The following is an 18,185-nucleotide window of genomic DNA, read 5'->3' on the forward strand; positions in this document are numbered from 1 at the left end:
TTATTCCGACTCGCTTTTTTCTTCTACTTCGGTTTTGGTTCATTTTGCCAAGTTTCTAGGGATATATGATGTTCCCCTAATACGAGCCGTCGTTTTCCACATTGGTTTAGAAAAACCTGGTGGTTTAGAGGTTCCCGGGTCATTGTTACAACTTAAGGACTTCGGGGGTTGACGATACATATAAAGTTCATCGGGGTTGGAATTAGATTTCTCTATTTTTATGCCCTTTCCCTTATTATTTTCTTTTGCCTTTTTAAATTCAGTTGGGGTAATTTCTATAACATCATCGGAATTCTAGTCGGAATCCGATTCATCGGAGAATTGGTAATCCTCCCAATATTTTGCTTCCTTGGCGGAAACACCATTGACCATAATTAACCTTGGTCGGTTGGTTGAGGATTTTCTTTTACTTAACCGTTTTATTATTTCCCCCACCGGTTCTATTTCTTCATCCGGTTCCGATTCTTCTTCCTGTTCCGATTCTTCTTCCGGTTCCGACTCTTCTTCCGGTTCCTCTTCGGGAACTTGTGAATCAGTCCACGAATCATTCCAATTTACATTTGACTCTTCATTATTATTAGGTGAGTCAATGGGACTTGTTCTAGAGGTTGACATCTATCACATAATATCAAACGCGTTAAGAGATTAATATATCACATAATATTCACATGTTAAAAATATATAGTTTCCAACAAAATTTGTTAAGCAATCATTTTTCAAGTAAACACGGTCGAAGTCCAGACTCACTAATGCATCCTAACAAAATCGATAAGACACACTAATGCAAAATTCTGGTTCTCTAAGACCAACGCTCGGATACCAACTGAAATGTCCCGTTCTTATTGATTAAAAACGTTCCATATTAATTGATTTCGTTGCGAGGTTTTAACCTCTATATGAGACGTTTTTCAAAGACTGCATTCATTTTAAAACAAACCATAACCTTTTTTTCATCAATAAAGGTTTAAAAAGCTTTACGTAGATTATCAGATAATGATAATCTAAAATATCCCGTTTACACACGACCATTACATAATGGTTTACAATACAAATATGTTACAACAAAATAAGTTTCTTGAATGCAGTTTTTACACAATATCATACAAGCATGGACTCCAAATCTCGTCCTTATTTAAGTATGCGACAGTGGAAGCTCTTAATAATCACCTGAGAATAAACATGCTTAAAACGTCAACAAAAATGTTGGTGAGTTATAGGTTTAACCTATATATATCAAATCATAATAATAGACCACAAGATTTCATATTTCAATACACATCCCATACATAGAGTTAAAAATCATTCATATGGTGAACACCTGGTAACCGAAATTAACAAGATGCATATATAAGAATATCCCCATCATTCCGGGACACCCTTCGGATATGATATAAATTTCGAAGTACTAAAGCATCCGGTACTTTGGATGGGGTTTGTTAGGCCCAATAGATCTATCTTTAGGATTCGCGTCAATTAGGGAGTCTGTTCCCTATTTCTTAGATTACCAGACTTTAATAAAAAGGGGAATATTCGATTTCGATAATTCAACCATAGAATGTAGTTTCAATTACTTGTGTCTATTTCGTCAAACATTTATAAAAGCGCATGTATTCTCAGTCCCAAAAATATAAAGGGTAAAAAGGTAAATGAAACTCACTTTCACAGATTTTTACTTCGTCGAGAAGTAAGACTTGGCCACTGGTTGATTCACGAACCTATAACAATATATACATATATATATCAAAGTATGTTCAAAATATATTTACAACACTTTTAATATATTTTGATGTTTTAAGTTTATTAAGTCAGCTTTCCTCGTTAGTAACCTACAACTAGTTGTCCACAGTTAGATGTATAGAAATAAATCGATAAATATTATCTTAAATCAATCCACGACCCAGTGTATACGTATCTCAGTATTGATCACAACTCAAACTATATATATTTTGGAATCAACCTCAACCCTGTATAGCTAACTCCAACATTCACATATAGAGTGTCTATGGTTGTTCCGAAATATATATAGATGTGTCGACATGATAGGTCGAAACATTGTATACGTGTCTATGGTATCTCAAGATTACATAATATACAATACAAGTTGATTAAGTTATGGTTGGAATAGATTTGTTACCAATTTTCACGTAGCTAAAATGAGAAAAATTATCCAATCTTGTTTTACCCATAACTTCTTCATTTTAAATCCGTTTTGAGTGAATCAAATTGCTATGGTTTCATATAGAACTCTATTTTATGAATCTAAACAGAAAAAGTATAGGTTTATAGTCGGAAAAATAAGTTACAAGTCGTTTTTGTAAAGGTAGTCATTTCAGTTGAAAGAACGACGTCTAGATGACCATTTTAGAAAACATACTTCCACTTTGAGTTTAACTATAATTTTTGGATATAGTTTCATGTTCATAATAAAAATCATTTTCTCAGAATAACAACTTTTAAATCAAAGTTTATCATAGTTTTTAATTAACTAACCCAAAACAGCCAGCGGTGTTACTACGACGGCGTAAATCCGGTTTTACGGTGTTTTTCGTGTCTCCAGGTTTTAAATCATTAAGTTAGCATATCATATAGATATAGAACATGTGTTCAGTTGATTTTAAAAGTCAAGTTAGAAAGATTAACTTTTGTTTGCGAACAAGTTTAGAATTAACTAAACTATGTTCTAGTGATTACAAGTTTAAACCTTCGAATAAGATAGCTTTATATGTATGAATCGAATGATGTTATGAACATCATTACTACCTTAAGTTCCTTAGATAAACCTACTAAAAAATAGAAAAATGGATCTAGCTTCAACGGATCCTTGGATGGCTCGAAGTTCTTGAAGCAGAATCATGACACGAAAACAAGTTCAAGTAAGATCATCACTTGAAATAAAATTGTTATAGTTATAGAAATTGAACCAAAGTTTGAATATGATTATTACCTTATATTAGAATTATAACCTACTGTAAGAAACAAAGATTTCTTGAGGTTGGATGATCACCTTACAAGATTGGAAGTGAGCTAGCAAACTTGAAAGTATTCTTGATTTTATGTAACTAGAACTTGTAGAATATATGAAGAACACTTAGAACTTGAAGATAGAACTTGAGAGAGATCAATTAGATGAAGAAAATTGAAGAATTAAAGTGTTTGTAGGTGTTTTTGGTTGTTGGTGTATGGATTAGATATAAAGGATATGTAATTTTGTTTTCATGTAAATAAGTCATGAATGATTGCTCATATTTTTGTAATTTTATGAGATATTTCATGCTAGTTGCCAAATGATGGTTCCCACATCTGTTAGGTGACTCACATGGGCTGCTAAGAGCTGATCATTGGAGTGTATATACTAATAGTACATACATCTAAAAGCTGTGTATTGTACGAGTACGAATACGGGTGCATACGAGTAGAATTGTTGATGAAACTGAACGAGGATGTAATTGTAAGCATTTTTGTTAAGTAGAAGTATTTTGATAAGTGTATTGAAGTCTTTCAAAAGTGTATAAATACATATTAAAACACTACATGTATATACATTTTAACTGAGTCGTTAAGTCATCGTTAGTCGTTACATGTAAGTGTTGTTTTGAAACCTTTAGGTTAACGATCTTGTTAAATGTTGTTAACCCAATGTTTATAATATCAAATGAGATTTTAAATTATTATATTATCATGATATTATCATGTATTAATATCTCTTAATATGATATATATACATTAAATGTCTTTACAACGATAATCGTTACATATATGTCTCGTTTAAAAATCATTAAGTTAGTAGTCTTGTTTTTACATATGTAGTTCATTGTTAATATACTTAATGATATGTTTACTTATCATAGTATCATGTTAACTATATATATATCCATATATATGTCATCATATAGTTTTTACAAGTTTTAATGTTCGTGAATCACCGGTTAACTTGGGTGGTCAATTGTCTATATGAAACATATTTTAATTAATCAAGTCTTAACAAATTTGATTGCTTAACATGTTGGAAACATTTAATCATGTAAATATCAATCTCAATTAATATATATAAACATGGAAAAGTTCGGGTCACTACAGTTGAAATGTCCCGTTCTTATTGATTAAAAACGTTCCATATTAATTGATTTCGTTGCGAGGTTTTGACCTCTATATGAGACGTTTTTCAAAGACTGCATTCATTTTTAAACAAACCATAACCTTTATTTCATCAATAAAGGTTTAAAAAGCTTTACGTAGATTATCAAATAATGATAATCTAAAATATCCTGTTTACACACGACCATTACATAATGGTTTACAATACAAATATGTTACAACAAAATAAGTTTCTTGAATGCAGTTTTTACACAATATCATACAAGCATGGACTCCAAATCTTGTCCTTATTTAAGTATGCGACAGCGGAAGCTCTTAATAATCACCTGAGAATAAACATGCTTAAAACGTCAACAAAAATGTTGGTGAGTTATAGGTTTAACCTATATATATCAAATCGTAACAATAGACCACAAGATTTCATATTTCAATACACATCCCATACATAGAGATAAAAATCATTCATATGGTGAACACCTGGTAACCGACAATAACAAGATGCATATATAAGAATATCCCCATCATTCCGGGACACCCTTCGGATATGATATAAATTTCGAAGTACTAAAGCATCCGGTACTTTGGATGGGGTTTGTTAGGCCCAATAGATCTATCTTTAGGATTCGCGTCAATTAGGGTGTCTGTTCCCTAATTCTTAGATTACCAGACTTAATAAAAAGGGGCATATTCGATTTCGATAATTCAACCATAGAATGTAGTTTCACGTACTTGTGTCTATTTTGTAAATCATTTATAAAACCTGCATGTATTCTCATCCCAAAAATATTAGATTTTAAAAGTGGGACTATAACTCACTTTCACAGATTTTTACTTCGTCGGGAAGTAAGACTTGGCCACTGGTTGATTCACGAACCTATAACAATATATACATATATATCAAAGTATGTTCAAAATATATTTACAACACTTTTAATATATTTTGATGTTTTAAGTTTATTAAGTCAGCTGTCCTCGTTAGTAACCTACAACTAGTTGTCCACAGTTAGATGTACAGAAATAAATCGATAAATATTATCTTGAATCAATCCACGACCCAGTGTATACGTATCTCAGTATTGATCACAACTCAAACTATATATATTTTGGAATCAACCTCAACCCTGTATAGCTAACTCCAACATTCACATATAGAGTGTCTATGGTTGTTCCGAAATATATATAGATGTGTCGACATGATAGGTCGAAACATTGTATACGTGTCTATGGTATCTCAAGATTACATAATATATAATACAAGTTGATTAAGTTATGGTTGGAATAGATTTGTTACCAATTTTCACGTAGCTAAAATGAGAAAAATTATCCAATCTTGTTTTACCCATAACTTCTTCATTTTAAATCCGTTTTGAGTGAATCAAATTGCTATGGTTTCATATTGAACTCTATTTTATGAATCTAAACAAAAAAAGTATAGGTTTCTAGTCGGAAAAATAAGTTACAAGTCGTTTTTGTAAAGGTAGTCATTTCAGTCGAAAGAACGACGTCTAGATGACCATTTTAGAAAACATACTTCCACTTTGAGTTTAACCATAATTTTTGGATATAGTTTCATGTTCATAATAAAAATCATTTTCTCAGAATAACAACTTTTAAATCAAAGTTTATCATAGTTTTTAATTAACTAACCCAAAACAGCCCGCGGTGTTACTACGACGGCGTAAATCCGGTTTTACGGTGTTTTTCCTGTTTCCAGGTTTTAAATCATTAAGTTAGCATATCATATAGATATAGAACATGTGTTTAGTTGATTTTAAAAGTCAAGTTAGAAGGATTAACTTTTGTTTGCGAACAAGTTTAGAATTAACTAAACTATGTTCTAGTGATTACAAGTTTAAACCTTCGAATAAGATAGCTTTATATGTATGAATCGAATGATGTTATGAACATCATTACTACCTTAAGTTCCTTGGATGAACCTACTGGAAAAGAGAAAAATGGATCTAGCTTCAATGGATCCTTGGATGGCTCAAAGTTCTTGAAGCAAAATCATGACACGAAAACAAGTTCAAGTAAGATCATCACTTGAAATAAGATTGTTATAGTTATAGAAATTGAACCAAAGTTTGAATATGATTATTACCTTGTATTAGAATGATAACCTACTGTAAGAAACAAAGATTTCTTGAGGTTGGATGATCACCTTACAAGATTGGAAGTGAGCTAGCAAACTTGAAAGTATTCTTGATTTTATTAAACTAGAACTTTTGGAATTTATGAAGAACACTTAGAACTTGAAGATAGAACTTGAGAGAGTTCAATTAGATGAAGAAAATTGAAGAATGAAAGTGTTTGTAGGTGTTTTTGGTCGTTGGTGTATGGATTAGATATAAAGGATATGTAATTTTGTTTTCATGTAAATAAGTCATGAATGATTACTCATATTTTTGTAATCTTATGAGATATTTCATGCTAGTTGCCAAATGATGGTTCCCACATGTGTTAGGTGACTCACATGGGCTGCTAAGAACTGATCATTGGAGTGTATATACCAATAGTACATACATCTAAAAGCTGTGTATTGTACGAGTACGAATACGGGTGCATACGAGTAGAATTGTTGATGAAACTGAACGAGAATGTAATTGTAAGCATTTTTGTTAAGTAGAAGTATTTTGATAAGTGTATTGAAGTCTTTCAAAAGTGTATAAATACATATTAAAACACTACATGTATATACATTTTAACTGAGTCGTTAAGTCATCGTTAGTCGTTACATGTAAGTGTTGTTTTGAAACCTTTAGGTTAACGATCTTGTTAAATGTTGTTAACCCAATGTTTATAATAACAAAAGAGATTTTAAATTATTATATTATCATGATATTATGATGTATGAATATCTCTTAATATGATATATATACATTAAATGTCGTTACAACGATAAACGTTACATATATGTCTCGTTTCAAAATCATTAAGTTAGTAGTCTTGTTTTTACATATGTAGTTCATTGTTAATATAATTAATGATATGTTTACTTATCATAATATCATGTTAACTATATATATAACCATATATATGTCATCATATAGTTTTTTTACAAGTTTTAACGTTCGTGAATCACCGGTCAACTTGGGTGGTCAATTGTCTATATGAAACCTATTTCAATTAATCAAGTCTTAACAAGTTTGATTGCTTAACATGTTGGAAACATTTAATCATGTAAACATCAATCTCAATTAATATATATAAACATGGAAAAGTTCGGGTCACTACAGTACCTACCCGTTAAATAAATTTCGTCCCGAAATTTTAAGCTGTTGAAGGTGTTGACGAATCTTCTGGAAATAGATGCGGGTATTTCTTCTTCATCTGATCTTCACGCTCCCAGGTGAACTCGGGTCCTCTACGAGCATTCCATCGAACCTTAACAATTGGTATCTTGTTTTGCTTAAGTCTTTTAACCTCACGATCCATTATTTCGACGGGTTCTTCGATGAATTGGAGTTTTTCGTTGATTTGGATTTCATCTAACGGAATAGTGAGATCTTCTTTAGCAAAACATTTCTTCAAATTCGAGACGTGGAAAGTGTTATGTACTGCCGCGAGTTGTTGAGGTAACTCAAGTCGGTAAGCTACTGGTCCGACACGATCAATAATCTTGAATGGTCCAATATACCTTGGATTTAATTTCCCTCGTTTACCAAATCGAACAACGCCTTTCCAAGGTGAAACTTTAAGCATGACCATCTCTCCAATTTCAAATTCTATATCTTTTCTTTTAATGTCAGCGTAGCTCTTTTGTCGACTTTGGGCGGTTTTCAACCGTTGTTGAATTTGGATGATCTTCTCGGTAGTTTCTTGTATAATCTCCGGACCCGTAATCTGTCTATCCCCCACCTCACTCCAACAAATTGGAGACCTGCACTTTCTACCATAAAGTGCTTCAAACGGCGCCATCTCAATGCTTGAATGGTAGCTGTTGTTGTAGGAAAATTCTGCTAACGGTAGATGTCGATCCCAACTGTTTCCGAAATCAATAACACATGCTCGTAGCATGTCTTCAAGCGTTTGTATCGTCCTTTCGCTCTGCCCATCAGTTTGTGGATGATAGGCAGTACTCATGTCTAGACGAGTTCCTAATGCTTGCTGTAATGTCTGCCAGAATCTTGAAATAAATCTGCCATCCCTATCAGAGATAATAGAGATTGGTATTCCATGTCTGGAGACGACTTCCTTCAAATACAGTCGTGCTAACTTCTCCATCTTGTCATCTTCTCTTATTGGTAGGAAGTGTGCTGATTTGGTGAGACGATCAACTATTACCCAAATAGTATCAAAACCACTTGCAGTCCTTGGCAATTTAGTGATGAAATCCATGGTAATGTTTTCCCATTTCCATTCCGGGATTTCGGGTTGTTGAAGTAGACCTGATGGTTTCTGATGCTCAGCTTTGACCTTAGAACACGTCAAACATTCTCCTACGTATTTAGCAACATCGGCTTTCATACCCGGCCACCAAAAATGTTTCTTGAGATCCTTGTACATCTTCCCCGTTCCAGGATGTATTGAGTATCTGGTTTTATGAGCTTCTCTAAGTACCATTTCTCTCATATCTCCAAATTTTGGTACCCAAATCCTTTCAGCCCTATACCGGGTTCCGTCTTCCCGAATATTAAGATGCTTCTCCGATCCTTTGGGTATTTCATCCTTTAAATTTCCCTCTTTTAAAACTCCTTGTTGCGCCTCCTTTATTTGAGTAGTAATGTTATTATGAATCATTATATTCATAGATTTTACTCGAATGGGTTCTCTATCCTTCCTGCTCAAGGCATCGGCTACCACATTTGCCTTCCCCGGGTGGTAACGAATCTCAAAATCGTAATCATTCAATAATTCAATCCACCTACGCTGCCTCATATTCAGTTGTTTCTGATTAAATATGTGTTGAAGACTTTTGTGGTCGGTATATATAATACTTTTGACCCCATATAAGTAGTGCCTCCAAGTCTTTAATGCAAAAACAACCGCGCCTAATTCCAAATCATGCGTCGTATAATTTTGTTCGTGAATCTTCAATTGTCTAGACGCATAAGCAATCACCTTCGTTCGTTGCATTAATACACAACCGAGACCTTGCTTTGATGCGTCACAATAAATCACAAAATCATCATTCCCTTCAGGCAATGACAATATAGGTGCCGTAGTTAGCTTTTTCTTCAATAACTGAAACGCTTTCTCTTGTTCATCATTCCATTCAAATTTCTTCCCTTTATGCGTTAATGCAGTCAAGGGTTTTGCTATTCTGGAAAAGTCTTGGATGAACCTTCTGTAGTAACCAGCTAGTCCTAAAAACTGGCGTATGTGTTTCGGAGTTTTCGGGGTTTCCCACTTTTCAACAGTTTCTATCTTTGCCGGATCCACCTTAATACCTTCTTTGTTCACTATGTGACCGAGGAATTGAACTTCTTCCAACCAAAATGCACACTTTGAAAACTTAGCGTACAATTCTTCCTTCCTCAATACTTCTAACACCTTTCTCAAATGTTCACCGTGTTCTTGGTCATTCTTTGAGTAAATAAGTATGTCATCAATGAAAACAATGACAAACTTGTCAAGGTATGGTCCACACACTCGGTTCATAAGGTCCATGAACACAGCTGGTGCATTAGTTAAACCAAACGGCATGACCATAAACTCGTAATGACCGTAACGTGTTCTGAAAGCAGTCTTTGGAATATCATCTTCTTTCACCCGCATTTGATGATACCCGGAACGTAAGTCAATCTTTGAATAAACAGACGAGCCTTGTAGTTGATCAAATAAATCGTCGATTATCGGTAGTGGGTAGCGGTTCTTGATGGTAAGTTTGTTCAACTCTCGGTAGTCGATACACAACCTGAATGTACCATCTTTCTTCTTGACAAACAAAACAGGAGCTCCCCACGGTGATGTGCTTGGTCGAATGAAACCACGCTCTAAAAGTTCTTGTAATTGGCTTTGCAGTTCTTTCATCTCGCTGGGTGCGAGTCTGTAAGGAGCACGAGCTATTGGTGCAGCTCCTGGTACAAGATCTATTTGAAATTCAACGGATCGATGTGGGGGTAATCCCGGTAATTCTTTCGGAAATACATCGGGAAATTCTTTTGCAATGGGAACATCATTGATGCTCTTTTCTTCAGTTTGTACTTTCTCGACGTGTGCTAGAACAGCATAGCAACCTTTTCTTATTAGTTTTTGTGCCTTCAAATTACTAATAAGATGTAGCTTCGTGTTGCCCTTTTCTCCGTACACCATTAAGGGTTTTCCTTTTTCTCGTATAATGCGAATTGCATTTTTGTAACAAACGATCTCCGCTTTCACTTCTTTCAACCAGTCCATACCGATTATCACATCAAAACTCCCTAACTCTACTGGTATCAAATCAATCTTAAATGTTTCGCTAACTAGTTTAATTTCTCGATTCCGACATATATTATCTGCTGAAATTAATTTACCATTTGCTAATTCGAGTAAAAATTTACTATCCAAAGGCGTCAATGGACAACTTAATTTAGCACAAAAATCTCTACTCATATAGCTTCTATCCGCACCCGAATCAAATAAAACGTAAGCAGATTTATTGTCAATAAGAAACGTACCCGTAACAAGCTCCGGGTCTTCCTGTGCCTCTACCGCATTAATATTGAAAACTCTTCCACGGCCTTGTCCATTCGTGTTCTCCTGGTTCGGGCAATTTCTAATAATGTGGCCTGGTTTTCCACATTTATAACAAACTACATTGGCATAACTTGCTCCGACACTACTTGCTCCGCCATTACTCGTTCCGACACCATTTGTTCCTTTCGTTCTATTAACCCCTGGTCCGTAGACCTCACACTTCGCCGCGCTATGACCATTTCTTTTACACTTGTTGCAAAATTTGGTGCAGAACCCCGAGTGATTCTTTTCACACCTTTGGCATAGTTGCTTCTGATTGTTGTTGTTGTTGCGGTTATTATTGTTGTTGGGATGATTGTTGTAGTTGCTGTTGTTGTTGTTGTTGTTGTTGTTGTTGTTGTTGTTGGGCCGTTGGTTGTAGTTGCAATTGATGTTGCGATTGTTGGGATAATTGTTGCGATTATTGTTGTAATTGCTGTTGTTGTTGTATTGGTGATTCTTATCACCGTTTTCCTCCCACTTTCTTTTGACTTGCTTCACATTGGCCTCTTCAGCAGTCTGTTCTTTAATTCTTTCTTCAATCTGGTTCACTAGTTTGTGAGCCATTCTACATGCCTGTTGTATGGAGGCGGGCTCGTGTGAACTTATATCTTCTTGGATTCTTTCCGGTAATCCTTTCACAAATGCGTCGATCTTCTCTTCCTCATCTTCGAATGCTCCCGGACACAATAGGCACAATTCTGTGAATCGTCTTTCGTACGTGGTAATATCAAATCCTTGGGTTCGTAACCCTCTAAGTTCTGTCTTGAGCTTATTGACCTCGGTTCTGGGACGGTACTTCTCGTTCATCAAGTGCTTGAATGCTGACCACGGTAGTGCGTACGCATCATCTTGTCCCACTTGCTCTAGATAGGTATTCCACCATGTTAACGCAGAACCTGTGAAGGTATGCGTAGCGTACTTCACTTTGTCCTCTTCAGTACACTTACTTATGGCAAACACCGATTCAACCTTCTCGGTCCACCGTTTCAATCCGATCGGTCCTTCGGTTCCATCAAATTCCAAAGGTTTGCAGGCAGTGAATTCTTTGTAGGTGCATCCTACACGATTTCCTGTACTGCTAGATCCAAGGTTATTGTTGGTATGTAGCGCAGCCTGTACTGCGGCTATGTTTGAAGCTAGAAAAGTACGGAATTCCTCTTCATTCATATTCACGGTGTGTCGAGTAGTCGGTGCCATTTCCTTCAAAATAGTTAAATGGAACAAGTTAATCATACAGAATATTAAGAGTAGTTAATAGTATTTCGTAGCATAATATGAACTCATTTATAAAAGCTTTTTCTTCATATTAGCGTTTTATAAGTTTAAATTCGGGTAGTACCTACCCGTTAAGTTCATACTTAGTAGCTAATATACAATTCAACTACTACAATTCTATATGAAAAACTGATTATAATAATATTTCGCGTTCAAACTTTTATACAATATTTTACAAACTTACAATACCGCTTATTTTACATAAAGCATGAAATATAGCACACAATAACTTTGATACAAGATAGTTGTGAAGACAATTCTAGCTAGTACACAAGTCGTTCAGCAAAGGCAATAAAGACACGTAATTCATACGTCCAGAAACAAGTCATGCATTCTGGTTTTACTAGGACTACTTCCCATCCTTGGTCTTGTGCAACATAACCGTTATGGCCGTTGATAAGACAGCGTGTTGTAACATCATCAAAGGGACGAGGGTTACGTAATGTCCAACAGTCCCGTAATAATCTAAAAACCTCATTTCTTACCCCAATTACCGACTCCGTCACTTGTGGAAACGTTTTGTTTAATAGTTGTAGCCCAATGTTCTTGTTCTCACTTTGGTGAGAAGCGAACATTACTAATCCGTAAGCATAACATGCTTCTTTATGTTGCATGTTAGCCGCTTTTTCTAAATCACGAAGTCCAATATTCGGATATATTGAGTCAAAATAATTTCTTAACCCGTTGCGTAAAATAGCATTTGGGTTCCCCGCAATATATGCGTCAAAGTAAACACATCGTAACTTATGGGTTTCCCAATGTGATATCCCCCATCTTTCAAATGAAAGTCTCTTATAAACCAAGACATTCTTGGAATGTTCTTCGAATGTCTTACAAACTGATCTCGCCTTAAATAGTTGTGCCGAAGAATTCTGGCCGACTCTAGACAAGATTTCATCAATCATGTCTCCGGGTAGGTCTCTTAAAATATTGGGTTGTCTATCCATTTTGTGTTTTTAAACTGTAAAATAGACAAGAGTTAGATTCATAAAAAAAATACTTATTAATACAAGCAATTTTTACATATATCATAAAGCATAAGAACACTATATTCCATATATTATACCACACGAATACAACTATCTTATTCCGACTCGCTCGTTTCTTCTTCTTCGGTTTTGGTTCGTTTTGCCAAGTTTCTAGGGATATATGATGTTCCCCTAATACGAGCCGTCGTTGTCCACATTGGTTTAGAAAAACCTGGTGGTTTAGAGGTTCCCGGGTCATTGTTACAACTTAAGGACTTCGGGGGTTGATGATACATATAAAGTTCATCGGGGTTGGAATTAGATTTCTCTATTTTTATGCCCTTTCCCTTATTATTTTCTTTTGCCTTTTTAAATTCAGTTGGGGTAATTTCTATAACATCATCGGAATTCTCGTCGGAATCCGATTCATCGGAGAATTGGTAATCCTCCCAATATTTTGCTTCCTTGGCGGAAACACCATTGACCATAATTAACTTTGGTCGGTTGGTTGAGGATTTTCTTTTACTTAACCGTTTTATTATTTCCCCCACCGGTTCTATTTCTTCATCCGGTTCCGATTCTTCTTCCGGTTCCGATTCTTCTTCCGGTTCCGACTCTTCTTCCGGTTCCTCTTCGGGAACTTGTGAATCATTCCACAAATCATTCCAATTTACATTTGACTCTTCATTATTATTAGGTGAGTCAATGGGACTTGTTCTAGAGGTAGACATCTATCACATAATATCAAACACGTTAAGAGATTAATATATCACATAATATTCATATGTTAAAAATATATAGTTTCCAACAAAAATGTTAAGCAATCATTTTTAAAGAAAACACGGTCGAAGTCCAGACTCACTAATGCATCCTAACAAACTCGATAAGACACACTAATGCAAATTTTCTGGTTCTCTAAGACCAACGCTCTGATACCAACTGAAATGTCCCGTTCTTATTGATTAAAAACGTTCCATATTAATTGATTTCGTTGCGAGGTTTTGACCTCTATATGAGACGTTTTTCAAAGACTGCATTCATTTTTAAACAAACCATAACCTTTATTTCATCAATAAAGGTTTAAAAAGCTTTACGTAGATTATCAAATAATGATAATCTAAAATATCCTGTTTACACACGACCATTACATAATGGTTTACAATACAAATATGTTACAACAAAATAAGTTTCTTGAATGCAGTTTTTACACAATATCATACAAGCATGGACTCCAAATCTTGTCCTTATTTAAGTATGCGACAGCGGAAGCTCTTAATAATCACCTGAGAATAAACATGCTTAAAACGTCAACAAAAATGTTGGTGAGTTATAGGTTTAACCTATATATATCAAATCGTAACAATAGACCACAAGATTTCATATTTCAATACACATCCCATACATAGAGATAAAAATCATTCATATGGTGAACACCTGGTAACCGACAATAACAAGATGCATATATAAGAATATCCCCATCATTCCGGGACACCCTTCGGATATGATATAAATTTCGAAGTACTAAAGCATCCGGTACTTTGGATGGGGTTTGTTAGGCCCAATAGATCTATCTTTAGGATTCGCGTCAATTAGGGTGTCTGTTCCCTAATTCTTAGATTACCAGACTTAATAAAAAGGGGCATATTCGATTTCGATAATTCAACCATAGAATGTAGTTTCACGTACTTGTGTCTATTTTGTAAATCATTTATAAAACCTGCATGTATTCTCATCCCAAAAATATTAGATTTTAAAAGTGGGACTATAACTCACTTTCACAGATTTTTACTTCGTCGGGAAGTAAGACTTGGCCACTGGTTGATTCACGAACCTATAACAATATATACATATATATCAAAGTATGTTCAAAATATATTTACAACACTTTTAATATATTTTGATGTTTTAAGTTTATTAAGTCAGCTGTCCTCGTTAGTAACCTACAACTAGTTGTCCACAGTTAGATGTACAGAAATAAATCGATAAATATTATCTTGAATCAATCCACGACCCAGTGTATACGTATCTCAGTATTGATCACAACTCAAACTATATATATTTTGGAATCAACCTCAACCCTGTATAGCTAACTCCAACATTCACATATAGAGTGTCTATGGTTGTTCCGAAATATATATAGATGTGTCGACATGATAGGTCGAAACATTGTATACGTGTCTATGGTATCTCAAGATTACATAATATATAATACAAGTTGATTAAGTTATGGTTGGAATAGATTTGTTACCAATTTTCACGTAGCTAAAATGAGAAAAATTATCCAATCTTGTTTTACCCATAACTTCTTCATTTTAAATCCGTTTTGAGTGAATCAAATTGCTATGGTTTCATATTGAACTCTATTTTATGAATCTAAACAAAAAAAGTATAGGTTTCTAGTAGGAAAAATAAGTTACAAGTCGTTTTTGTAAAGGTAGTCATTTCAGTCGAAAGAACGACGTCTAGATGACCATTTTAGAAAACATACTTCCACTTTGAGTTTAACCATAATTTTTGGATATAGTTTCATGTTCATAATAAAAATCATTTTCTCAGAATAACAACTTTTAAATCAAAGTTTATCATAGTTTTTAATTAACTAACCCAAAACAGCCCGCGGTGTTACTACGACGGCGTAAATCCGGTTTTACGGTGTTTTTCGTGTTTCCAGGTTTTAAATCATTAAGTTAGCATATCATATAGATATAGAACATGTGTTTAGTTGATTTTAAAAGTCAAGTTAGAAGGATTAACTTTTGTTTGCGAACAAGTTTAGAATTAACTAAACTATGTTCTAGTGATTACAAGTTTAAACCTTCGAATAAGATAGCTTTATATGTATGAATCGAATGATGTTATGAACATCATTACTACCTTAAGTTCCTTGGATGAACCTACTGGAAAAGAGAAAAATGGATCTAGCTTCAATGGATCCTTGGATGGCTCAAAGTTCTTGAAGCAAAATCATGACACGAAAACAAGTTCAAGTAAGATCATCACTTGAAATAAGATTGTTATAGTTATAGAAATTGAACCAAAGTTTGAATATGATTATTACCTTGTATTAGAATGATAACCTACTGTAAGAAACAAAGATTTCTTGAGGTTGGATGATCACCTTACAAGATTGGAAGTGAGCTAGCAAACTTGAAAGTATTCTTGATTTTATGAAACTAGAACTTTTGGAATTTATGAAGAACACTTAGAACTTGAAGATAGAACTTGAGAGAGTTCAATTAGATGAAGAAAATTGAAGAATGAAAGTGTTTGTAGGTGTTTTTGGTCGTTGGTGTATGGATTAGATATAAAGGATATGTAATTTTGTTTTCATGTAAATAAGTCATGAATGATTACTCATATTTTTGTAATCTTATGAGATATTTCATGCTAGTTGCCAAATGATGGTTCCCACATGTGTTAGGTGACTCACATGGGCTGCTAAGAACTGATCATTGGAGTGTATATACCAATAGTACATACATCTAAAAGCTGTGTATTGTACGAGTACGAATACGGGTGCATACGAGTAGAATTGTTGATGAAACTGAACGAGAATGTAATTGTAAGCATTTTTGTTAAGTAGAAGTATTTTGATAAGTGTATTGAAGTCTTTCAAAAGTGTATAAATACATATTAAAACACTACATGTATATACATTTTAACTGAGTCGTTAAGTCATCGTTAGTCGTTACATGTAAGTGTTGTTTTGAAACCTTTAGGTTAACGATCTTGTTAAATGTTGTTAACCCAATGTTTATAATAACAAAAGAGATTTTAAATTATTATATTATCATGATATTATGATGTACGAATATCTCTTAATATGATATATATACATTAAATGTCGTTACAACGATAAACGTTACATATATGTCTCGTTTCAAAATCATTAAGTTAGTAGTCTTGTTTTTACATATGTAGTTCATTGTTAATATAATTAATGATATGTTTACTTATCATAATATCATGTTAACTATATATATAACCATATATATGTCATCATATAGTTTTTTTACAAGTTTTAACGTTCGTGAATCACCGGTCAACTTGGGTGGTCAATTGTCTATATGAAACCTATTTCAATTAATCAAGTCTTAACAAGTTTGATTGCTTAACATGTTGGAAACATTTAATCATGTAAACATCAATCTCAATTAATATATATAAACATGGAAAAGTTCGGGTCACTACAACAGTTACCAGACTAGGGAATATTTTTGTTCAACTCACAATGAATAATTTAAACCAACTTCCACTTATGTCCCAAAATATAAAATAAATTGCATGTATTCTCATCCCAAAAGATTTAAAATAGAAAATGGGACTATAACTCACCTTAATAGCAAACGAAGTAACCACACAAATATGCGAACAGCAAATGAAGTAAAGTGACCAGGAATGATCACAACGCCGACCTATAAATAAAGAAGGTCGATATAAATAACTAACTTAGGTCATGTCTTAGTATGATAGCTATTGTACATGTTGCAAATAGTCATAGAACAATACTCAACATGCATCAGTTTGATCGGAACAGCGTACGGACACACACTTTCTATTTTTAGAAAGTTTCTATTTTTAGCAGGTTTCCATTTTTGGAAAGTTTCTATTTTAGGAAAGTTTCTATTTTTGAAAAGTTTCTATTTTTGGAAAGTTTCCAAATTTAGAAAGTTTCTATTTTTAGAAAGTTTTAAGTTAGGAAAGTTTTCTTATTTAGAAAGTCAACAAAAGTCAACTGAATGTCAAAGTCAACCGAAAGTCAACCTTGGTCAAACATAGTCAACGTTAATTTTAAAACTGTAAGTTGTAATAATAATGTAAGTTATAATTTTTATTAAAGTTAAATATGTCTAATTATGTCATAACATAAGTTTAATTAAATTAAAATGAATTATTATAGTTAATATAAGTTTAAATGATATAATTAATATAACATAAGTATTTAATTAATTAATTAAATATTAGTCATAATATAAGTATTATTAATTAATAATAAATTTTAAATCATATCATAAGTATTATTAATTAATAATGAATTATTAATCATATCATAAGTTTCTAATTATAATTATTAAATCATAAGTATTTAATAATTAAATTATAATTAAATAATAACTAAGCCTTATAATAATTAAATAATTAATTAATCTTTATTATAAGTCTTATAATAATAATCTTATAATATAA

The sequence above is a fragment of the Rutidosis leptorrhynchoides genome, chromosome 3 (assembly GCF_046630445.1).
Source record: "Rutidosis leptorrhynchoides isolate AG116_Rl617_1_P2 chromosome 3, CSIRO_AGI_Rlap_v1, whole genome shotgun sequence".
Lineage (NCBI taxonomy): Eukaryota > Viridiplantae > Streptophyta > Magnoliopsida > Asterales > Asteraceae > Rutidosis > Rutidosis leptorrhynchoides.